Source organism: Lolium rigidum, chromosome 6 (assembly GCF_022539505.1).
Source record: "Lolium rigidum isolate FL_2022 chromosome 6, APGP_CSIRO_Lrig_0.1, whole genome shotgun sequence".
Lineage (NCBI taxonomy): Eukaryota > Viridiplantae > Streptophyta > Magnoliopsida > Poales > Poaceae > Lolium > Lolium rigidum.
The window spans coordinates 88,173,178-88,198,204 of NC_061513.1; the positions used below are offsets into that span (position 1 = coordinate 88,173,178).

Sequence of the window (25,027 nt, forward strand, 5' to 3'; positions counted from 1 at the left end):
AAAGTAAAACTAATTCAATTCAAAATGTTAAAAATACTAATAATATATCAAAAAATTCAGAAAAATAAAACTAATTCAATTCAAAATCTAAAAAATACAAATAATATATCAAAAAATTTAAAAAATAAACACTAATTCAAAATTTTAAAAATACAAATTATCAAAATTCATAAAAATAAGACTAATTCAATTCAAAATTTCTTCCCGGCCGCCTCTCGGGTTTTCTCGGGTCTCTCTCTTTCCCGCTTTTGTCTTTCCACGGGCCGACCCCTCTTCCCGCCTCGTCTTCCCGCCCCATTTCTTCCCCGTCTCTCCCGCCTCGTTTTCTTCCCGCCAATTTCTTCCCGCCCCGTCTTCCGCCAACCCCCCTTCCCGCCCTCGTCTTCCCGCCGTTTTTTCTTCCCCTGCTTTCGCCTTCTTTTTCTTCCTGCCAATTTCTTCCCGCCCCTTTCTTCCCGCCACTTTCTTCCCGCCCCGTCTTTCCCGCTCCGATTTTTTCCGCCATTTGTCACTACATATATGTAGCCCGGCCTGGCCAGCATTATCACATCTCTACAATCTCCTCATCACTCTCTCACATGGCTTCCACCGCACCCACTCTAACTCCACGTTGCACAGTGGAGGAGCTTTGCGCCTCGGAACTACCCTTGCCCACCGGGAACTGCCGCGTCCCCCCGGCCGGGCCGGAGCCTAAGCGCCGGCGGCGGTGCCGGCCCCTCCCCGTCCGTCACGGTACTACGCGCGCGGCCGGCGCCATCACGAACCACTACTACTCTCGACTCTCACGCCCGGAGCAGGCCGGGATGAATCCCCGCGGCATCCCGATAACCAAGCATACTTGGGACGCACTTTCTTCATCAATCGGCGTGGAGAGGGCGCCGCTGTGCATGAGGAGGACGCCGCCTACGCTCCCTCGGGAACTTCCACGAGGCTCTGGCCGTCTACGGCTATGGTGGTACGGCCGGACTTCTGCAGCAGGCCATGGACTACATCACGGGCCGGCGATATCCCCCGCCCCGCGCTTACCCTCAGTTCGAGCCACGAGCGCCGCCCTCGACTGACAGGGACGACAAGAATGACGACGACGGGGCAAGAACTTTAGAAGGCGATTTACACGCATAACGGCGCGGCTAAGGAAGACTACGAGTATGCATATTATACGCCTAGGTAGGAGTATGACTGGAATCACCCAAATTTCATGTATCATCAGTGCTATCTCGAGTCAATTGAATCATTCGAAAATGGACACCAAACACATCACTGGTAATATAATTCACATGATCCATTCAACAAAGTTTGGTACAACAAATTATTACACATCATTTCTTCCTTGTGTCCCCGCTTGCTTACGATCTGCCGTATCCATGGAGCATCCTCATCATTTAACTTAATGCTTGGGTCGGTGTTCACTTTGAAGGGCGGAATTTCAGAAAACATATTATAATCTTCTAACTATGTCCGTCTTGTCCTCCACTCCCACGACTGTTTCTTTTCCCGAAAGAACAATGTGGCGCTTTGATCATCGCGATGATGTACCGATCGCTTTCTTATCTTTCCGCTTCCTGGTTTGCTATCTCATGTCCTTCACATAGAAAACCTGAGCGACATCTTTCGCTAGGACGAATGGTTCGCAAGGTAACCAAGATTGTTGAAATCCACCATTGTCATTCCGTATTGCCGATCCACCTTTACCCCACCTCTCCGTTAGCTTGAACCATTTGCACCGTGAACAAAGGGACCCTAAAGGAGGGTCCATAGTCAAGTTCCCATATCTCCTCTATGTAACCATAATATGTGACCTTTGCCCATTCTCGGTTAAGCCGCATCAAAGCGGACACCACCGTTTTGGTTGGTGCTCTTTTATCTTGGGCGATCGTGTAAAATGTATTCCCATTTATCTCGCACTTTGGAAAGTCGTTATAGTCGAAGATGGTGTCTTGGCCAACATGTACAAATTGATCTACAACATGATCGTCACTCATTAAATGTTTTCTCAACCAACCGCCGAAAGTCTCCATGTGGGCCTTCCTAATCCAGATTCAGTGCTTCCTCGGGTTGTCCGAGCGTAAAATATTCTTGTGTTTCTCAGCACGGAGCCACCAAGCCGGAATTGGTCGAACCGTGTGGTGTGCTTCAGTCGGAGAATGGCCGTCCATACATATCGTTGATTTCCTTCCGATCGTGCCTTTTCCACTTAGTCTCCCCTCGTGCCGCGATCGAGGAAGACCAATCGGCTTAAGGTCAGGAACAAAGTCAACACAAAACTCAATTACCTCCTCATTTCCATAGCCCTTGGCGATGCTTCCTTCTCGTCTAGCACGGTTACTTAACATATTTCTTTAATATTCCCATGAACCTCTCAAGGGGAACATATTGTGTAGAAATACAGACCGAGAATGGAAATCTCATCGACTAGGTGAACCAGGAGGTGCGTCTATAATATTGAAGAAGGATGGCGTGGAACACCAACTCGAAACCGACAAGACATTGGATCACATCGTTCGTAACCGTGGTAGAACTTCCGGATTGATTACCTTCTCGAGAGATTGCATTGAGGAATGCACATAGCTTCACAATGGCTACTCGAACATTTTCCCAACAGAGCCCCCTCAACGCAACCGGAAGCACATTGCGTCATAATCACGTGGCGCCGTGAGACTGTCAGGTTTTGGAACCTTTTCTCCGCCATGTTTATTATTCCCTTTATATTGGACGAGAATCCAGACTGGACCTTCAATACTGCTCAGCATTCAAAAAGATGACCTTCTCTCTTTGGTCGTAGCGTAGCGTGCACGACCTTTGAAACCGCCCGGAGCGTCTGGCCATCGTGGTCTTTTCAAACGTTGGCCGGTCCCGCCGTGCTTCCTTTGTATCATTTGATCTTCCCATACACGCCCAAGAAGCTTAGGAGGTTCACGCAAATATTCTTCGTAACGTGCATCACGTCGATTGCGCAGCGGACTTCTAGGACTTTCCAATATTCTAGCTCCTGTATCATAGATTTCTTCTTCCACATGGCCGCGTGCCCGTCGCCTCCCTTCGAACCGATTGTCCGCCATGACCCTTTCCAAAGATGACTTTCAAATCCTTGACCATATCAAATACCTCAGCACTCAGTGTGTTCCGCAGCTTCGGCCGGTGATCTGCCTTGCCGTTGTAATGCTTGGCCTTTTCTTTCTTACCGGATGAATTTTCGGAAGAAATCGACGATGCCCAAGGTACACGTTTCTTACAATTTGGCAAATGTACACTTTCGGGCTCATGTGGGGCAGTGCGTGCATGCATTGTGGGTCCTCTTATTCGACGAAAACCCCGGAAGGTTACTATGAGCAGGGCCACTCGCTGATGGTTACGGGTGCCAAACGCCAGTAGGTCAAATTCCTCTTCTTTGTGCTCGATCCCGCGCACGGAGCGACCAGTGTCTGCCCCACAGCTGCAAAAGTTCATCAACTAATGGCCTTAGGTACACATCGCATGTCGCTGCCGGGCTGCTTCGGACCTTGGATGAGCACCTCGACATCATATAATGAACTTCCGCTTCATGCACAACCAAGGAGTAAGAAGCGTCGTAGATGCATAGAGTCATCGGGCCGTGCGCTATGGCTGAGCTCGCCTGCCAAAAGGATTCATGCCATCCAGTACTTTCAGACCAAATCTTGTGTTCCTTGCGTTCGCCGCAAAATCTTTGAACTCTCTCGCTCGATCTTTCTCCATTGGCGTTCCACCTGCGGGGTGTTCCCAACTCCCCGTCCGACTGGCGGCCACCTCTTGATGCCATCGCAACAATCTTGGCATGCTCTTTGTTCCCGGACGAGACGCTTCAACCGTGGTATTATAGGAGCATACCACATCACCTGGGCGGAACGCTCTTCCCGGGGTTTCTCGCCCGTCAACATCGGCCATCAGGAGTCATCAGCCTCTGATCTTATACGTCGCAATGCAGTGCATACCGGGTGCATTCATTCAAATTCTCGTATTCACCGCGGTAGAGGATGCAGTACGCTGATGCATGCATGTATCTTCGTCAACCTCTCAAACCTAGAGGCGTACAACCTTCTTGCTTCTTACGACTAGCGGGCAACTCTGCTATTCTGGAAACATATTCTTCAACATTTTCAAAGCAAGTTTTCAAATGCCGAGTCAGCTACACCTGCCTGTGCCTTCCATTTCAGCAAATCCAGTGTGCTAATGCTTGCCTTTCTTTCTTATCGGATGAATTTTCTGAAGAAATCGACGATGCCCAAGGTACACGTTCTTCTTACAATTTGGCAAATGTACACTTTCAGCCTCATGTAAGCAGTGCGTGCATGCATTGTATCCCTTATTTGACGAGTCCCGAAAGGTTACTAAGAGCAGTGCCAATCGTTGATGGTTACGAAAAGCAACGCTCGTAGGTCAAATTCCTCTTCTTTGTGCTCATCCCACACACGGACACCAGGTCTGCCCCACAGCTCGTAAAAGTTCATCAACTAATGGCCTTAGGTACACATCGATGTCGTTGCCGGGTTGCTTCGGACCTTGGATGAGCACCGGCATCATAATGAACTTCCGCTTCATGCACAACCAAGGAGGAAGGTTGTAGATGCATAGAGTCACGGGCCAGTGCTATGGCTGGAGCTCGCTCGCCAAAAGGATTCATGCCATCTCGTACTTAGACCAAATCTTATGTTCCTTGCGTCAGCTGCAAAATCTTTGAACTCTCCGTCGATCTTTCTCCATTGCGTTCCATCCGCGGGGTGTCTCAACTCCCCGTCCGACTTACGGTCCTCTTTGTGCCATCGCAACAACTTGGCATGCTCTTTGTTCCCGAACAGACGTTTCAACCGTGGTATTATAGGAGCATACCACATCACCTTGGCGGGAACCCTCTTCCCGGGTTTCCGGCCCTCAACATCGTCACCGGGGTCATCGCCTCCGATCTTATAACGCAATGCAAGGCATACCGGGCATTCATTTAAATTCTCGTATTCACCGCGGTAGAGGATGCAGTCGTTGATGCATGCATGTATCTTCAGAACCTCTAAACCTAGAGGGCAGCCAACCTTCTTTGCTTCGTACGTACTGGCAGGCAACTCGTTATTCTTTGGAAACATATTCTTCAACATTTTCAGCAAGTTTTCAAATGCTGAGTCAGCTACACCTGCCTGTGCCTTCCATTTCAGCAAATCCAGTGTGCAGCCCAGCTTTTTCAGACCATCATCGCATCCGGGGTACAGCGCCTTTCTGTGATCCTCTAACATGCGATCCAAATTCTCCCTCTCCTTTTCAGTTTCGCATCGTCTCCGTGCATCAGCAATGGTCCGACCAAGATCATCAACGGGCTCATCACGTGCCTCTTCTTCACCTTCCCCTTCACCTTCCCCTTCACCTTCAGACATCCTCCATGAAAGTATCACCGAAATGAGCAAGATAGCTTTCATCGATGAAATCATCCCCTTCTTCATCTTCTTCCATTATAACCCCTCTTTCTCCATGCTTGCTCCAACAATTATAGCTTGGCATGAAACCGTGCCGAAGCAGGTGCATGTGAACATCTCTTGAGGAAGAGTAACCCTTCGATTCTTACGGTTAACACATGGACAGATAACAAAACCCCCCGCTTGTTCGCATTAGCCACTACGAGGAAATCTTTCAAACCCGTAGTGAACTCGCCGGAGAGTCGGTTACCGTACATCCATTGCCGATTCATCTGCATTATTATAATACAAAATATATAATTAACCATCATGCATTTGTTAAACTAACTAGCTACAAACAATATAAATTAAACAATGAACTACACACATGCATATTTTATCAATGACACATGAAAAGGTTCAAGTGCTAACCGCGATCGAGGAGGAAAAAATAAATAAGGAAGCTCAAGTGTGGCTCCAACACTTCATATCATGTTTGTTTCATGCTCTTGGGGCATTTTTATCAAACACCTTGTGTGCATAAGAGGAACCAAAAGCAAACCTACACCCCCTTGTGAAGAGAAGTGGCACCAAATGGCTAAGTGCTGTGGGCTGAACTGTATATATAGGGGTGGGGCTTTAGTCGCGGTTGGCCTGGCCAACCGCGACTAAAGGCATTCGGGCACCTTTAGTCGCGGTTGGCCCGGCCAACCGCGACTAAAGCCCCCTCCCGTCCACCGGCTCGGCCGGCCGAGCGCGCTGGGCCCAGCTCTTTAGTCGCGGTTCGCCACCCGAACCGCGACTAAAGACCCCATTAGTCGCGGTTCCTATATTTTGGCGACTAATGGGGCTTCCCGGAAGGCCATTTTTCTACCAGTGAGCGTGGCGCCAAGTCACATTTCGTTCTATCTGGAGACTTTGGTACGGATTCTCCAACCTACTTCAGCCAGGCTGGGGACTCCGACCTTCCTAGGCGAGACTCCAGATTAAATTGTTGCAACATCTAGTATTTTGAGAGACCTATATAAAGCATCCTTCTTCCGCGAGTGGAGTTAGATGTTTTGGTTTTTCTCTCCTCCATTGTTGACGTTGAATAGCTTGCCCTGACTCTCTGTTCCTCGTATAGCTTGCCCTGACTCTCTATTCCTCGTATACTTTTTTGAATCTTTTTTAGGGAAAATAGAGAGAAGATCTACATCTACTCCCTCTGATCCTTTTTGATTGACTCTACAAAGTTATACTAAATCCGAGTCAATTAAAAGAGACCGAAGGGAGTACGAAATTTGGTGTTCTCCCCTTTTGTTCTTCCTCTTATATTCCTCCATAGCATTAGTTGTTGTGGTGGATTTGTGAGACAAGGGCTTGAACACTTCTAATGTTCTTCCCATTGCATATGGTGTATCGATTTGAGTTCTCCACGGATATTTGGTTGGTGAAAATTCATGAGCTTATTGCTCTCACGTGCTTGTACCCCGAGCTTGTTCCTCTTGAGTTCTTGGAACCCTAGACGACTTTCTGAATTGGTGGTGCCATGGAGATCAATCATTCTGGCATAAAGCTCACGATAGATTATTTGAGAGCCTCCAATTAAGTTGTGGAGACTGCCTAATCTTGTACGGGTTTGGTAACCGATGTCAAGGGTCCCATAGTTGATTGAGGACTTTCCTTTTAATTTGGAAGGAAGGTTCGAGGAAAATATGATGAGTCATTGTGGTGCTTGGAAGCATTATTGTGCCTCTATAGTGCTCCATCGGAGAGTAGCACCCAATTTTATGATACACATTTGTCATTGTGTGCCTCGGATATTCCGATACCTGAGGTCTTTACTTATGAGCTTTACTATGTGATAGCTTTAGTGCCCGAAGCCCCGAACTTATATATCTTTCTATCACATAGTTGTGAATCTTGTTCAACAATAGTATATAATTCAATTATAGATTTATTTTGCATTTTTCAAACCCATATCGCAAAAGTTGTAAATCACTTATTCACCCCTTCTAAGCGACATCGGTGCCCTTTCACATGTACACACCACTACCTAACAACTTCTTATGAGATTCTTTGCAAATATCAACATCATGCCACGCCAAATCTTCATAATAACATCAAATACAAGTATAAAATTAGTCCATATAAGTACACGTGCATCATTCGATCATGCCCATACTAAGAATAATTGAATCGGGAAAACGAGTCCACGAGTTGAAACCACTCAAGCTAAATATTCCTTGTGTTCCGACCGACGCCCCGGGAGGGGGGAGGGGGGACTGACACCGTGTGGTATTCTCCTTCCTTTAAACCATAGAACCCACCCCCTCGTCCGGCGGCCACGGTGCCCGACGGCGAGTGGGAGGGGGTCTGGCTCCTTGTAGTTTTAGGTTTTATTTTCCTTAGGTTTCCCCACACAAATAAAGAGGTGTTTGGATCCGGATCCACCTCAAATCCTTCATCGATCTTCTTTCCCTCAAACTCATGGTGGTTGCGAGGTGAAGGGATGTAGCTTGGTTGACAGTGGATCTTATGCCAACACCTCTCAGCATGATCCATGGCGAAGCGCTGCTTTGGCGCGATCACTCCCACAAGCTCCCCTTTCTCCTTTCTTCAATAAAGTGTTTTTTTTCTGTTGCTAAATCATTCGTACTGGTGCTACCTGGAACTACTAGGGAAAGGCCTATTCCCACCGCAGCAAATTCCGCTACCATCGGCGCACCAACGCGCGCCAGCGGGAACATGCCGGTGGTAATTGCTTATCGCCGGCGCACCAGCCTGGTGTGCCGGTGGTAATATTTTTCAGATTAAAAAAAAACCTAGATCTAGATCTAGATATGATTTGATCGTGTGCGTCGGGAATTGTGGCTATCGCTCGGGAAGTCGACATTGCGGAGAATAGGTGGTCGCCGGAGGGGAGGTGATAGCCAGGGAGGAGGTAGTAGCTAGAGAGGAGGCCGCTGGCTTGAGGAGGTGGAGGTTCCCGGGAGGATTTGGTCATTGGCTCGAGGAGGTGGTCGCCGGAGTAGCTCGAGATGGCGGCGGAAGGAGGAGCTCGCGGCTGCGGTGGTTTCGTCCTCGTCGCCATCTCCCGCAACATGGAGGAGGAGTGCTCGTCAAATGGAAGAGGAAGAGAAGCTAGAGGAGAAGGAGAAGAGGAAGGAAAGGTAGACGAGGATGGGGAGAGGATGAGGAGAAGGGGTGCGGGCTGGCTGTTTTGAATATATAGCACAACACACCACTATGCTCGTGCGTTGGCGGTAATTTTCCTTTTTTTTGAATTTTTTTCCATCAAACTCTTAAACGTAGAACTTATATTTCCTTTTTGATTTTGAGGAATCTAAAATATCCCAAAAAAGTAGTAGGAAGTTGAAATCGGATGTAAAAAATTTCATAGATACATTTCCATATAATTTTTCCTTCATCAGAGATTGTATGCAACCAGAAAAGTTGTTTCATCGAAATATGACACCATTTTGCATAATATATCGAAATTCATGTTTGATAATTTTCCAAGTTGACTAAATTTTTACCAAAAATCATTGTAAAATACAAAGTCAATACTATCATTAGATAGATAATGAAATATAGGTAGATATGATATCTACAAAATATCATATTTATAAATAGATTCTTCTAAAAGTTTAGTCAAACTATATTTTGGTTCGACTTTTTCAAAAGATATAAGCCTTAGGCTTTAGGATGGAGGTACTCCCTCAGTCTAAAAATAAGTGTCTCACTTTTGTCTAGATACAGATATATCTTGATGCATTTTAGTTAGAAATATATCCTTATCTAAATAAAATATAGATACTATTTTTAGACGAAGAGAGTATATATCTAAACATGTTTATAAACTAGATACATTTATGTGGGGAAAGTTTCATCAAACGATGACCAACTCAATAGCTATGCTGCTCCCGAACAGTGAGATGAGCAATTCAAGATCCAAATAAAATTGACTCAATTAATATATGAATGTACATGTTTTTTACTTTTTTTAGAGGCGTTTATTGTAGTATACATGCAAGCGATTGCATCCTATGGGCAAGCAGGCCATACCCTCTCTGTTTCAACACAGAAAGTGGATTGCTATTTTTTTCCCGTAACTCTCAGAGCCTCTCTCAGGGGCGATTAGGGTTTGGTGGACGCGGCGGCGCACGTCGATCCGATCGGCGGGGCGAGCGAGGGAAGGGCTTGCGACGAGATGGCTTCGCCTGCGAGCAACACAGAGAAGGCTCAAGGGGCGCTGTCGCCGCGTGCGGCAAGGGCGAAACTTGAAGAGGAACTGGGAAGGTTGGACATCACTGATGAGGAGGCCACCCCCCTGGTGGTGGACGATCGTGATGATGATCCTGTGCAGAAGTGGTCACTGGCGGGTAAGGTCCTCCACCGCACTGCGTTTCATATCCAGACCATAGCCAGTGCGCTTCGCCCGGCGTGGGGTAATCCTAGAGGATTGATGTTCAGATCGGTTGGAATCAACATGTTTGTTGCTGACTTCGCGACTAAGCGCGATCGTGACCGAGTCTGGGAAGGTTCTCCATGGCATGTGAGTAATAATGCTGTAATTTTATGTGAGTTTGAGGATTGTATGCAGCCCTCGGAATTAAGATTTCATCGGCTCTCTCTTTGGGCACGGATCATGAATCTGCCTTTCAACCTGAGAGATCAAAAATGGTGGTTATTGATTGCCCATCAGATTGATAAAAAGGCTACTGAGGTTCAGTTTGACCATGTTGGTGGTTTCCTAAGGGTGAGGGTCACCATTGATATTGCAAAGCCCTTGAGGAGATGGGTACTGATCGATTCTGCTAAGAGAAAGAGTATGGATATGTATGAAATCCAGTACGAGCATGTGCCTCATTTTTGTTTCTCTTGTGGTCGTTTAGAGCACTCAGACCTTCTCTGCCCGAACCCTGGTCATCGGGATGAGAATGGGATGCTTCCTTTTGGCAAGGGTCTGAGAGCGCCAGATGCTTGGAAGAAGCCCTCTGTCAGTGAAGGTTCGGCGGGTCCTAGCCAGAACAGGAAGGCGGAGACACGCAGCTCTAGTAATGTAGCTGAGAAGGGGACAGAAGTTACATCGCCTCTGAAAAAGAACCCGGCTGCAAAGCGTAAAAATGGTGTTGTGCAAAAAGAGTATAGGAGGGTAGAGATGCCGCTCCTGAAGAATAATCCGGATGGCGTGGGCATGAGTGTTGTTGTATATGATGATCCAGCTAAGGGTGCCATGACCGGTGGACCGGGTAGTGTGGAGATTCATGAAAGGGATGCAAAAAAGAAGAAACCTACACCGACTAACTCGGACAACTCGGCAGCGGCTGCTGTGCAGCCCTGCCCGGAGCAATGAATTGCCTAGAATGGAACAGTCGCGGGCTTGGGAACCAGGCGGCTGTTCGTGAACTTCGCAATATTGTGAAGCAAGAGCGCCCTAGTCTTCTGTATGTGATGGAGACGAAAATTTCTGCTAAACGTGTGGAAAGTCTGAAGGAATCCTTGGGTTTTGCAGGCTGTTTCGCTGTGAATAGTGATGGTTTGAGTGGTGGTATTGGTGTTTTCTGGTCAGCAGATGTATCTGTTGAGGTTAAATTTTTTAGTTTCTGCCATATTGATACTATGGTGAGGAAGATTGGTAGTCCTGAACTGCAATGGCGATGGACTGGATTTTATGGGGCTCCAAGGGCGGAAGATAGACATCATAGCTGGAGATCCCTTCGTACGCTGCACGGGATTGAACACTCAGCCTGGCTCTGTGTTGGCGATTTTAATGAAACTTTATATGCTTCTGAGCATTTTTCCAGAGCTTTGAGGCCGGAGTGGCAAATGCGAGCGTTTCGCGAGGTGCTTGAGGATTGCTCGCTCGTTGATCTGGGGTGGTCAGGAGTGGAGTACACATGGGATAATGGTCAGATGGGTGTGGCAAACGTCAAAGCCAGACTAGATAGATCTCTTGGTAATGAAGCTTTTATGAATATGTTTGCTCACAAAAGAGTTCGGCACATTGTGACCTCGGAGTCGGATCATTGATTTGTTCTATCTGAATTCCGGGTAGATGTGGGTGATACACGGCCTAGGGGACCCAAACAGTTCCGCTATGAGGATGTATGACAAACACATGGTGATTATGACGATCTGGTGTTAGCGAATTGGAAGAAAGGTGCTGGACGTGATGGTCTGAGTGGGGTTGTTCAAGCCCTTAATGATATGCAGGTATCCTTAAGCTTGTGGGGTGCAAAGGAATTTGGTTGTTTGGCACGCAAAGTGCGGAAGCTTAGGCAGAAACTTGAGCGCTTGCGTGGCTGTTCAGTAGGCCGTGGGCCGACAGATGAGGAACGGGCTGTAGTCAAGCAGCTGCGTGAAGCACTTTGCCAAGAGGAAATATGGATGCGCCAAAGATCTGGAGTATTGTGGCCCAGAGAGGGTGACCGCAATACGGCGTATTTCCATCGACATGCTGCTCACCGTAAGCGCATAAATAAAATTGAAAATCTAGCTCGTGATGATGGCAGTATATGTGATAACTGGACCGATGTGTGTACTGAAGTCCAGAGTTTCTACCAGAATTTATATACGTCTCAAGGTTTTAATCATATGGATGAGCTGCTGGACCTGGTTCCTACCCGGGTGAATCAAGAAATGAATATGGAATTAGACAAATCATTCTCTGTTGAGGAGGTGAAAGCGGCGCTGTTCCAAATGGCGCCATCGAAAGCACCGGGTGTGGACGGCTTCACGGCCGGTTTTTTCCAAAGGCACTGGAACCTGTTAAAAGATGACATAGTGCCAGCGGTTCTGGATTTCTTGAATGGAGGGGAGCTACCTGTTGGTATGAATGATACGGCAATCACTCTTATTCCCAAGGTGCCCCATCCTCAGAGGATTTCGCAGTATCGCCCAATTTCTCTGTGCTCGGTGTTGTACAAAATTGCAGCCAAATGTATTGCTAATCGGGCAAGGGGACTTTTGGGAGAGATTATTGGTGAGGAACAAAGTGCTTTTGTTCCTGGTCGCCTTATTACTGATAACTAGATGATACCCCGCGCGTTGCGGCGGGATTTAGCGATGTATATAATATGAATTCATATCTATAGCTTGGAAGCTTTGATGTAAAGCAACACATTTCATTATTCAAAAGTCAGTAAAAAGCCTATTACATGGTCTGAGTACTTGATGAGTGCATTGTTGACTATCCAAGGTGTTTGTAGATCTTTTTGTCTCCACAAAGGATAGTCCTGGCATGCCTCTTTCCATTTTTTATGTAAACAATTGTGAAGGGCGTGTGATCTGATCTAAGTATTCTTGTGATGTCAGCACTTGGAGGTCCCCTTGTTTGCCCTCTTGTAAAGTTAGATGCAGGGGTGGTATAATGTCCACAAGTTTTTTTATTCCCTCGGCATATATCTTGTTGACTTCTATTTGTCGATTAGGTGAAGAAGGAAGTATTCACGCGGTGGGCCTCATTAGTGTGCTCGATATAAAGAAATGTGCATTAATGTAGCAACGTCGAATATAAGCAAACATGTATGGTTGACTAAGCAATATCTATTTTTTCCTCTCATTGTTGCTCCATGTATCGTTGATGGGAGAGGCGTGTGTGTTAAAAGTTGTATGTGCATTTTGATAAGGACAAATTAACTGGTATTGTTCCTCCTGTTGTAGAGAGATATGTTGTGGCGCCTTAAATTGGGTACGGGTTATTAAATCAGCTTTAAAATGAACGTTTTTGCAAAAAAGGAAAATTAAAAGCATAGAGTTAGTATATATTAGGCTTTTTATGCCCGTGATGCCCAGGGAAACTGCCAAACAAAGTTGTATAAACCTGAGACGAAATGAATGGAAGCCTTCTCTACTGCTCCTTCCTTTCAAGAATAGCACAACTATAAAGATATTGATACTTAAGTGGAGAGAATGAATTGAAACAAAAGAGATGAATATCATCAATGGCAAGGAAAAGGCATGAAAAAATAAATAAAAACTAACAATAATAGAGGAAATTGACGATTCAAAGATGATCACAGAGTAGTTGCCTTTTGAGACAACCATAATGGCCGCTGGAGCAGTATACATGTCTTGGTCAGCCTCTCATACTTAGTGCCCTTGAGTAACTTTAGTTGTTGTATCAAGGATAGTAGACAACTGACCGTCAAAGGGTGCAGAACCACGCGATGTTCATAGTGTTTCTTGTACCTTACAACAGCAGAAAAAGAGTAAATACAGAAAAATAAAAGCATCCTATTTGTTGGTGTTTGAAGAATTGATGTAGATGATTCTTCATTTAATCTTCGACGTACTGACCGTTCTTCTATATCTGTTGTAGTTTGATCAATATGAAGCTCATGGCAATTGAATAAATTATACACTATATAAAAGCTAAACAATTTACCAATCCCATATTGACTCAACCACTGTAGATGGGCTATTTATCTCTCCCCTCATCCAATTGCTGTGTGGCACGTAGCTTTTTTTTCCTTGCATTTGATCGACTCGGACGATCGAGTGAATTTCGTTGCCTTTTTTTGGGGGTCTGGGGCTACCGGCTACCGGTTACTAGCCTTTTGTGAGCCGTTGTGTTCTGTTTCGGGTGACCTTCCCCCTTCGTTCACGTGTTTAGATCAGTTTGGTCAAAAGCGGTGGTACACCTCACAATTTACTTCACACGTCATCTCTTTCTGGACTTTTCCCCACAATTCTTCTCTATCCCCCACCTCTCTCGCCTCGCAGGGACCTCCATCTCCACCGGCCTCTCCATGGGTTCCCGGCCGAGATCCTTCCCAAAACCGTTCACCACACACTATCACCACCTCGCGCAAGGAAGTCGGTCGCATGGGGGTAGTAGGGATGCGGAGGACGACCAAGGGCGCTAGGTTTCTCCAGCAGTCACACACATGGGCGAAACGGCGTCCTGGTGGCCAATCGGTGGAGGAGTCCAATGCGGTGTTGGCCGGCGTACAGGAGCAGATCTGGACTTTTCTAGGATTGATGGCCTCCTCTCTCCCCTGGCCACAGTTACCCCTTCTCTGCTTGAGCTCCTTCCCGTTATGGCTGTCGCTAGGTATGTTGCTTGGTCTTCAGGCTTTAGGTTTTTTTCCGCTCCTCACAGTGGAGCTCTTGATCGATCTGCACGTCCTCCAGTTCTAGGTGCCGGTCCATCGGTGCTTCGGCTGATGTGATCATGTGGATGCTCGAGGTCCCTCCAGGTTCTTCCGTGAGGGGCTCCTCCATCTGCCGCTTTCGTGATTCCAAGCCACTGGCTATTTCGTTTCAGTAGGTGGAAGGCCTCTTTCCTATTTCTTCTTCTGGTATGTGATGCTTCTGATTCAGTTACACACCCATTTTGTGTTACGTTATTTGGGGCTTAAGTTTTTCCTCCTAATTGATTTATAGCTTTCAGTTATATGATATACAAATGTAGGCTTTTCCTGGTAGTGATTGAACTATTATTGCCAATGTCCCTTTGGTAAAGTTCCAAAAAAGAAAAAGACAACGTTCCTCTGATCATGGTATCGATCCTTCTTTTGCTAGCCATGCCAGTTCAGCTAGCAATTTTCCAGATGATATTGATGGTCGGATGTACAGAGTTTATCTACCCAAAAAGGTTATTGACTGTACAAGTAGCACTATGCATCCTAATTTTTTCTTTCTCTGTTCAAAGAAAATATATTAGATGTTGAATATAGTGTATAATAAGTCAACAAAAAATGTTAAATAGCACTCTCGCGGTGCGGCACATTTTTTAGGGTTGTTGTTCGCTCTTCACGGGTTCGTCCCTGCTGCAGGTCTGCGGCGTTGGCGTCTTCTGCTTCGCTTAGGTACGCCTCTATGTGCCATCTCTCAGTTTTCCTCCTCAACAAAGCGGTAGCATCCTTGATCTGCCTCTGCCTCCATCACACTGGCTTGTGCTGGTCAGATGTTGGTGCCTGGCAGTCTGCAGGGCCACTCATGAACTGCCAGGACATGTCTGCTAATACCGTAGGGTGATGTTGTTACTAGAGCCTTTAAAATTTCCTCTATAATGTTTGCACGATGCTGATTACCTTTTTAGAATGAGGTAAATCAATCCCCCTCCAAGTTCTTCTCTATTTTCCTTCTTCACGTAGCAATTTCTGTACATTTATCTATTTCAAGTGTGCAAGTAATTTGTGCTTTTTCTTCTTCCATCGTTTGTAATCATACATGAGTCTCTGTTAAAAAAAACAAGATCTTCAAAAAGTGCCATTTTTGACCACTTCTACTGCATCCATGTGCTTGCAGAATGTTAGTTTATTCCTCCATGGCCATACACCAAACTTCGATTTGGTTACTTTAGCTTCCTTTGTCAACAAAGGGGTTATTTCATCTTTCTGAATTGTGGTCAGATCTTTGTAATTCATGGGACTCTGCAATTTTGCAGCATATATTCTTTTCTGTTTGTACCCATTTAATACTAGAGAGTTACTTCCTGCAGGGTTTCTTCCAAATTTATTGGTAAGCTTTTCATATTACAAACTCATTGACCAGTTTTTCCGAACATTGAATTGATGCCAGGTCTGAGCTTTCCACTGAAGTTTTCATGCTTACAGGGATTTCTCCTGCAGGTTTGAGTTATTCTTCGAAAGACACCAACATATTATGTTTCTTCTTCGGGTTCAGAAGTTGCCCATCCATAATTCAATACGTCCTCCTGGCCCCACTCCATCCACCGCGGCGACCAATTATTATATGTCATGTTAAGTCGTTGCCACTGGAACACCGAGCAAATATGATTACTAATAATTGCGTGTGTAAGACCTTTGCTTAATTCTAAAGAAGATTCTTCAGTTGCTACTTTCTTGAAGGATAAATCGCGCGTATCCATTATGTTTGGTCAAGAGGATTGGGACCATAAGATTCGTCCTGGCAGTTGGATATGAAACCGTCATATTTCGTTTGTGGATCTTGCTTCCCATAGAAATATGCCATGTTTTTTCATCTAAAGCAGAGCCAGTGGTGCAAAAGAGGTTAGATTTTGTTTTTATTTGAATTTATGCTCGCTTTGTAATTCCGTTTTCCTTTCTAATTGGCATCTGTTCGTGTGCCTACGGTTCGATGTTGGTATGATATTGTTATTTGCAAATGCACTGCAAGAAGGTGCAATGAACAAAATATTTGTGAATATGCCAAAGCCTCATGATGTATACTCATGTGGTTTATTATGTCCTCAAAAAGCCTCCCTGGAACCTGGTCTGTTAGATGAATATTTGAGAAGGGCAGTGAGAATTGTTTGGTTGCAGTGCATACCTATATAGTGTGTTGCCTTTGCTTAGGTTCCTTTTGTAAAGGATTAATTAATTGATCAATTGGAATTTTCAACTCTCGAAAGTCTGGCCAACCTAGAACCAGGTCCGTGAAAAGGTGGTATATCAATTGGAATTATGAGTCCTTACCATCTGAAGGGGACTTTCTTAGCCTTAAGTGGGTATTGTGGTATATCTGATAGACATGTCTTGAAGAGTTGTATTTTTTTTTCCTATATAGCTATGCTGCATAGCAAAACTGAAATTTATTATGAGAGTTTCTTATCGGAGATGACCGCTATAAGAAAGGCAGGTACGTTTGCAGACAGATAATATGATCGTTCACTCCACAATGTTCTGTCTGCTTCTTTTTGGGGCAAAATAAACTCAAACTCAAGTATTTCCCTCGCTTGCTTTATTGTGTTACATGATACGATGATGGATACGTGCCAGTTCATGTTTTACACACGACAGATAATCTGACCTTTGCTTAACCGGTTTCAAACAGAGATGTATATGTGATATAGCACAAACATGTGTTGTTTATGCTGCTGGTTTTGAAGTTCAGTGCTTGGCTTTGGTCCAAGGTCTGGGTCAACCATGGGTAGACTTTCTATTTTAACTAATTATTTTCACCATGTGATTAATGACACTATTGAATTTGTAAAATACCAGAAAAGAAGTGAGCCATTTATTATTTGCCATGCTGATAAATTTAAACATTTGCCATGTCCCAATACATGATGACATGTAGTTGGAGATTTAAAAAAATAATTTCATTGGAAGTCTGAACATGCTTTCAATCATATTTCCATCTTTCAGATATACTTTTTTAGAGAGTAAAACAACGACAATACCAAAAGCAATTCCCAGGAGTCTTAGTGCAGAATTATAGTTCACAGCTTTTGCCAATTTTGTACCAAGTTCTGCTGTAAACTTAAAAACTATACTCTGAGACAGTTCAGGTTTAACGCTATTGTTACATGATACGACGGTATGTTATATTCCTTTTGCATGCACTACTATACCAGATAATCCACACTTTTGGTTCAGCAGGTGCGGCAACATCTCTTTTTTTGAACAAGTATACTGTTATCATGGAGAAGGCACAGTATCTTCATGGAATAACAAAAAGGTATCGATATGACAGTGCACCTACTGTATCTACTACATTTTGAAGTACAACCTGTTAATTCATATATTTCGCCAGCTTTACTTGACGATGATGTTATCCAAAGGTACTCTACGGCAGTGGTTCTGCATCCCAAATCCGATTAGTATTTAGCAGACTTGGGACATGTTCGTGAATTTATTAAGTCAAAATATACATGTTCGTATATGAGTTCAGCTGTTGAATGACTATGCATTTCTTGGTTTATATTGAGCAGAATTATCCTTTCATGTTGCCATACAAGATATTATTTATTTCAATGGTAGACTAGATTCATAGGGGAGAGCTAGAGCATATCCAATGGCCGTCAGTTGTTTATGTGGTCATGACAAAGACACAGACCCTGCAACTTAAATTCAGCTCCACTGATCGGATACATATTGGGTCACTTTGGATCAATGAAATCGCATGAGCTAATTGCAGATTACAGCAAGTAGGACCTTGGTGAAGTTATCACATCTGTGCTCCAGATCAAGATGCTGCCATTGCGACTGATGGACTTGACCAACCTCTATGTTGTATATCAGTGTAGTATTTTATTTTTGTTAGAGACCCTTTCCATGAACTATATTGTAAGTTGCTACATTATGTTGAATTGTAGTATGCCAGACTATTGCTCTCTATAACCTTAAGCCAGTTCCGAAGAAACAGTCTCTGTTCTGCTAATTTTTGCTCATATCTAACTGGCTATTTCCGGTCCACTCAGTTCTATTGCACATCTATTAAATTTTCTGTCTTTTAGTTCATTCCCTCATCTTGATGTAATAAAGATTGGATCGAAAATTAGATCACTAATAGTACTAATTATAAAGCCTGATGGCATTTAAGTTATCAAAATTGTTATACTGCCATTAGACGAATCTTGGAACAAGGTTATTTGCCATCTGCCTTTATTCTACAAATTTGTATGCATTAGTTCTATTAATTTTTACCATGCCAATGCTTCCATACCAAAAAGATAACACCACGGGCGCGGCGTGCCGCCGCGCCAATGCTTCCTAGTTGATAAGTATATCGGTAAATATGAGACATGTTGACCCTTACTAACCTCTATTCCTATGGTGGGCGCGACGGCGTGGGTTATTGGAAGAAGAATGGTTCAGTTGAGGGGTAACAACCAGTTGTGACTGACAGAAATAGTCGTTTGGGACTGCGTGAGACAGAATTCCTACCAATATGACTCATGGTATTTTCATAATCTTCAGAGCTATCTATCTTTGGAACTACACACGGGCATATTGAAAAGAAGCAGGTACTATTGTTCAGGTACTTTGATGGAAGATTGCAAGAGAGCAAATCACAATGCATTTAATTAATTCAGGGAAGATTTCACAATAGAAATGCATTACTATAAGATCACGATTACTTAAACAGATGATGCATGTGCCCATCCAATGTAAATGAATATTTAAAGCCATGATATTAGAGCTTTTCGTACCAATGCATGATTACGGAAATAGATGATGGATGTGCTCATCCAACGTAATAAATTTAAGATTAGGAGATTACAATTGCGTACCGATGCAATTAGGTGTTGCGCAGCGTCCATAGATGGTACATGCCTCCTAGCTTTAGCGAGCAAATCCACAATCAAATAAATCCAAAGAAATCTGGGGGATTGAGGTAGATCAGAATCCAATCAAATCAGACGCAGAGGACTTCATGTTGATTTGAAGCCGGATCTCTTCAGCGTCTGTAGGCTGTACAGGCCTCCTAGCTTCAGCGTCCGTAGCCAGTACAGGGCAAAATCCAATCAAATCGGGCGCCGAGGAAAAAACGTCAATCAGATTTGAAGCCGCATCTCAACCTGGCAGAATTGAAAGACATGTTGAGGGATTGAAAAAAACTAATAGGGAGGATTGAAATGGGGGGGCGGCCAGGTACCAGCGTGGAGGCTGCTGGCAGAGGTGGCGCCGCGAGGAGGCCGGCGTGCTCGGCGCAGATGGAAGCATGCCCTGTTTTTAAGCCGGAGGAGGGGGCAGATGAGTTCTAGCCTCGTGGGGAGTTTCCACTCGTTGAATGCTGGGGAGTAAGAGCATCCCCACTCGTTGGCGCTCCCCACGCCCAAATCCGGCGAAATTTTCGTCCGGATCCGGCGAAATTTTCATCCGGATTGGAGGAAGATTTGGCGTGGGGAGTAGTAGTTTCCCAGCCGTGTGCCCAGGCGAAGTCGATGAGGAATTTAAAAAACGGAAACTTGACAAACTACGGCTAAAAACGGGTGAATATAGACTAAATTTAATGATATTTATTATATAACGGGCGGAGTTCATACATAGAGGCCGAATTCGACTATATTTCGAATTCGGCTAGGGGAATTCAAATGCTAATTTTAAAACACGGCGCTCTACATGCCGAAATGGCGGTAGAACACCGTGTAGTCGCCGCCGTCGTCGTCGGAGCCGTCGTCGTTGACCTTCGGCCGCGCGGCCACGGCTGCTGCCGCCTGGCCGGCGTCTCCCCACCCCGGGGATGGCTTGTACCATTCGTCGTCGGAGGACTCGAGGTCGACGACGGGGACAGCGACGGCCGGATGGAGGTGTCGCGGGACGATGGTAGCGCGCGACATCGTCGTTGGCGGTTGGAGCGGCGCGGGCGGCGAGTTGGCGTGCGGCGGCCGGGTCCGGCGGTCGCCGCCGCTGTCGCTCCGCCTCCTCGCGCTCCCGGTCGCGCCTGGCCCGATCCGGTGCGGCGTCGTCCGCGCGCTTCTCCTCCTCCATGTCCTTCGGCCGACCGGCGATCGCCTCCGCCATCGCGGCGTCCTCCGCGCGCTTCGCCTCCTCGCCGGCGAGCTGGTTTGCGGCGGCCTCTTTCTTCGTCTTCTTCCGGCCGCTCGCGGCGCGGAAGGCTGGTCGCGGATGACGAGGGCGCCGCCGCTGCGCCCTCCGGTCGGCGGCGGAGACGCCGGCTCCTTCTTGACGCGCACCGGCGTCGAAGGCGACGTCGCCTCCTCCTCTTCACCGGCGCCAAGGATGACCTCGGCGCCGATCCGGAAGACGACGAGCCGGCAGCCATGCGCCGTGGCTGCCGCGACGTTTCCCGGCGGCGGCTCGCCGATGCCCTCGATGGAGGGGGCATCGTGAGCACCGGGAAGTTGCCGCCCTCGATGTGCTCGAGGACGGCCTCGAGTGTCCGGCCCGCGGCGTTGTTGCGCGGAGGCGGAGGCGGCGGGCTGTCGTAGGAGGCGAGCTCCCGCTCCCACCGCCGCAGGAAGTACGAGTTCCACGCCGTGTAGTTGTCGGGGTGGTGGCGTGGCTCGGCGCGCTCCTCATCCGTCAAGGTCATCCGCGCCTCCTCGATGGCGACGTCGAGGGCGTGGCCATGAGGCGGCGGCGGGATTGGTACGCCGCCGGCACTAAGCCGCCACCCGCCGCCGGGAGGCCTCGTGTCCGGCGGGCAGGGGTACCCCGCCTGGTGGAGGAGGTGCCCCTCCCACGCGTGGAGCGACCGGCGGGGGAAGCCGTTGTTGGTTGCGCCGTCGTCGTCGTAGAACGTCATCGGGAGAGTAGAGGGAGAGTGGAGGGAGAGTGGAGCACGGGGTACGCCTCGCGGCGAGCGGAGCGGCGTATATAGGCGCGGCTGGCGCGGGGGATTAATGCCGCGTGGAATGCGACGCGTCCGCGGCGAGCTGACCGGCGGCAGCCTTTAGTGCGCGCGGAAGACGATGCGTGCGCGGAAAACGACGACATTAACTCGCCGCGTGGCCGGCGAATGCAGACGGCGGCAGGCTTTTACAGCGCGCGGAAGACGATGCGATGAGGACGACGATCGGTTTCTCTCGCCGACAAGTTGAGGCCACCAGACGCGCGGGAAGTTTCCTCGGTATTTCCCGCGCTTTCGTTTCGTCCGGAGTCCCCGAGCGCTCCCCGGGGGGCCGGGGATGGCGTGGGATCGCCGGATGAATTTAGGCCCAAATCCGGACGAAAACGAGGAACCGGGGGCGCGACTGGGCCGAATTACGCCGTCCGGATGGAAAAAAGGCTCGCCGGGGGCCTCGTCGGGGGGACGAGTGGAGATGCTCTTATCTGGTGCCTTCATGAGCATTTGTGAGGATTTGTGAGGAGGAGGCCGCACGTCATACCAGCCCACCAGCCCACGTACGAAGAATGGAGGGACGGAGCGACGTGAGGTGAAAATTGTTAATCAGGTGACGTGGCTCGCTGTGAGATCAGCAAAATGGGGCCATCTATTAAAAAAGAGAAGATGTGCTTATTGCGTATGAGAGTGTTCATGCAATGAAGCGAAGGAAGAAATGCAAGAATACAGTATGTGCAGTTAAGCTCGATATGATGAAAGCCTAGGACAGAGTGGAGTGGCATTATCTTCACGCTATTATGTTGAAGCTTGGGTTTAGTGCGAGCTTTGTGCGGTTGGTTTTGAAATGTGTATCTTCGGTGAGGTTTACGGTCCGTGTTAATGGAGAATTATTACCGTATTTCACTCCTACCAGAGGATTGCGACAGGGGGATCCGATATCCCCATATCTATTTCTATTATGTGGAGAAGGGTTTACCTCTTTGTTGAATCATTTTGGTGGCATTCATGTAGACAGAGGTATAAGGGTAAGCCATCGCTCACCCTGGATCAACCACTTGCTTTTTGCGGATGATAGTTTGATCTTTATGAAAGCAAAGGTGGAGAGTGCGCAGCGACTCAATGAGGTTCTGCAAATTTATGGAGATTGTTCGGGGGAAGCGGGTTAACAGAGATAAAAGCTCGATTTTTTTCAGCCCAAATACACCTGTGCCAGTTCGAATTGATCTCAAACAGCAATTGGCCATCACAATTGAAGCGTTCAGTGAACGATACTTGGGTCTCCCTATGGCTGTGGGGCGTATTACCAGTGGTACCTTTGACCATCTTGGAGAAAGAATACGCAGCAAATTGCATGGAGGCATGGAGCGGATGGTTTCTTGTGCAGGCAAGGAGGTTTTCCTAAAATCTGTCATACAGGCTATTCCAACTTTCAGTATGAGCTGTTTTCGTTTGACGAAGAAAGTGCTCAAGCAGTTTCGGTCATATATGGCAAGATATTGGTGGACCTGGATCGTCGATCTCTGCATTGGCTCTCGTGGGACTCGCTAGTTGCACCTAAGTGCACAGGAGGTATGGGTTTTAAGGACTTGGGGTATTTCAATTTGGCTATGCTGGGTAAGCACGGATGGAGGCTTATCACTCATCCGGAGACTCTGTGTAGCCGGGTGTTGAAGACAAAATATTTTCCTGAGGTGGAGTTTATGGCAGCCACGATCCCAAGGAGCTCTTCTGCGACATGGAGAGCGATAATCGCTGGCAGAGAAGCTCTCACTTGTGGCTTGATCAAGTGCATTGGCAGCGGGTTGTCTGTTGATGTGTGGACTGATAGATGGATTCCAGAGACAAAAACGATGATTCCGTCGGTCCAGATTGGTGATGCAGAGCAGGCTGCTGCGGATGATATCAACAAGGTTGCTGATCTCATTGATTCCGAGAACTGGACATGGAAGGCGGAGGTCATCCGAAGGAATTTTATCGCACCCGAGGCAGATGCTATTCTAAACATTCCTCTTCGTCAGGGTGGCGGTGCAGATTTTTGGGCCTGGGGTTTGGAAAAATCGGGTATCTACACCGTAAAGTCAGCGTATCGATCTCTTATGATGCAGAACGAGCATGCAGCTCTAGCAGAAGGGACGGCTACGGGTACTTCAGATTCTGATACACAGTTGTGGTCTCGATTATGGAAACTCAAGGTAGTTCCTAAAATTCGTGTTTTCTGGTGGCGTGTTATCCATGGTATTCTGCCAGTGGAGCGTACGCTACAGCACAGGCATATTGCTGAGTTGGGACGATGCAAAGTCTGTTTGTCGGCGAATGAAGATCTGATGCATGCACTTGTTAGGTGCTCTCATGCGGAGAATTTCTGGTTTGAAGCTAGAGCGTGGCTGAACATAAAATTGCCAGCTCTACATCCAGATACTTGGACTCGTGATATCATATGTGATGAAAGATTCAGTGATGATGATAGATCAAAGATTGTTACAGTCATGTGGGTAATATGGTCATCAAGGAACAATATCACTCATGAGAAGGGTGGCCTCGATCCGGTTCAGACTATGTTGCGGACGAGGGAGGCCCTAGCTGTGCTGGATATCCCCAGGCATCACGCCAAGATACTACCAGGCCATGGTTGGAGACCGCCAGATGAGGACTGGATAAAAATCAATACAGACGCCAGTGTGTCTTAGGAGAACCGGAAATCTGGAGCAGGGGGTGTTGCGCACAATCCTTCTGGCTTCATCGGAGCATGGAGTAACCGTATCCGGGTGTAACTAACCCCTTGATCGCCGAGGCATTGGCATTGAGGGATGGTGTCATCTTCGCAAAGCTTCGGGGTTTTACGCGAGTGCTGATGGAGACGGACTGCAAGGAGGTCATCGACTTCTGGGAATCGCGTACGGGTTCTCGCGCTGTCATAGCGCCTATTACACAAGAGATTGAAGGGCTAGTTTTTTCGTTTTTATCTTTTGACGTATCACATGTAATGAGGTCAGCGAATACTCCTGCCCACCTTTGTGCTAAGCATGCTTGCACTTTGGAGGTGACGAGTTGCTGGATAAACTCCAGGCTGAATGTGCTGGTAATGGGTGAATAAAGCCTTTAATTTCCTCGCAAAAAAAAAAGGCCATACCCTCTCTGTTTGGGCAGCCGCGTGCTCAAGGGTCACCCGGCCCACTTCTTCGCCTCCCACGCTCCCAGTCCCACTACACTGAGAAAAAAAAGGCCATCGCACCACCGCCACACTGCCGTCGATTGGGGAACCACTCGCTCTGCCGCGGTGCTGCCCCCAATCTCAGTGCTTCCCTAGTACAGCTTGGGTTTCCAAGCGGAGGCGGCAGAGGCACTGCAGCGAGCAGCCGTCGGCCGACTCGAGGAACTGCCTGCTGGCGGCGTTTGATCAGGGTTAGGTATGTCATGTGCTCGCTTTTATGCCTTTACATTGCATCAGATTTGCTCATAGCTTTAGGTGCCAACTTGCATAGGGGCTCCATCTAGTGCTATGACTTCGTGATAGTGGAAGAATTCCGGAAATGATTTGGTACAGGGAACGCTATTTTTTTAAAATCTAATTCGCGAGAGATTGAGGAATAAAAGGCAGAATTTTTAAGCGCACCACTTGTGTTTAGAATTGGTTTATACGAACCATAGTGTACGCATACCATTTTGTTTTGCCAGTAACC

At 46.9% G+C, this 25,027-nt stretch overlaps 2 long non-coding RNA genes and 1 pseudogene across 2 annotated transcripts; 2 read left to right on the forward strand and 1 right to left on the reverse strand.

Moving 5' to 3' along the window:
* The first annotated feature begins 10,733 nt into the window (after nt 1-10,733).
* Nucleotides 10,734-24,441, forward strand: LOC124662922 (annotated as a pseudogene).
* Nucleotides 13,238-19,764, reverse strand: LOC124668005. The gene is made up of 3 exons (XR_006991513.1): nt 19,695-19,764; nt 19,330-19,617; nt 13,238-13,574 (listed from the first exon to the last, which is right to left on the reverse strand). It is a non-coding gene; the product is annotated as an uncharacterized LOC124668005 (long non-coding RNA).
* On the forward strand, nt 16,274-18,442 carry LOC124668004. The gene is made up of 2 exons (XR_006991512.1): nt 16,274-17,774; nt 18,234-18,442. It is a non-coding gene; the product is annotated as an uncharacterized LOC124668004 (long non-coding RNA).
* Nucleotides 24,442-25,027: the final 586 nt, after the last annotated feature.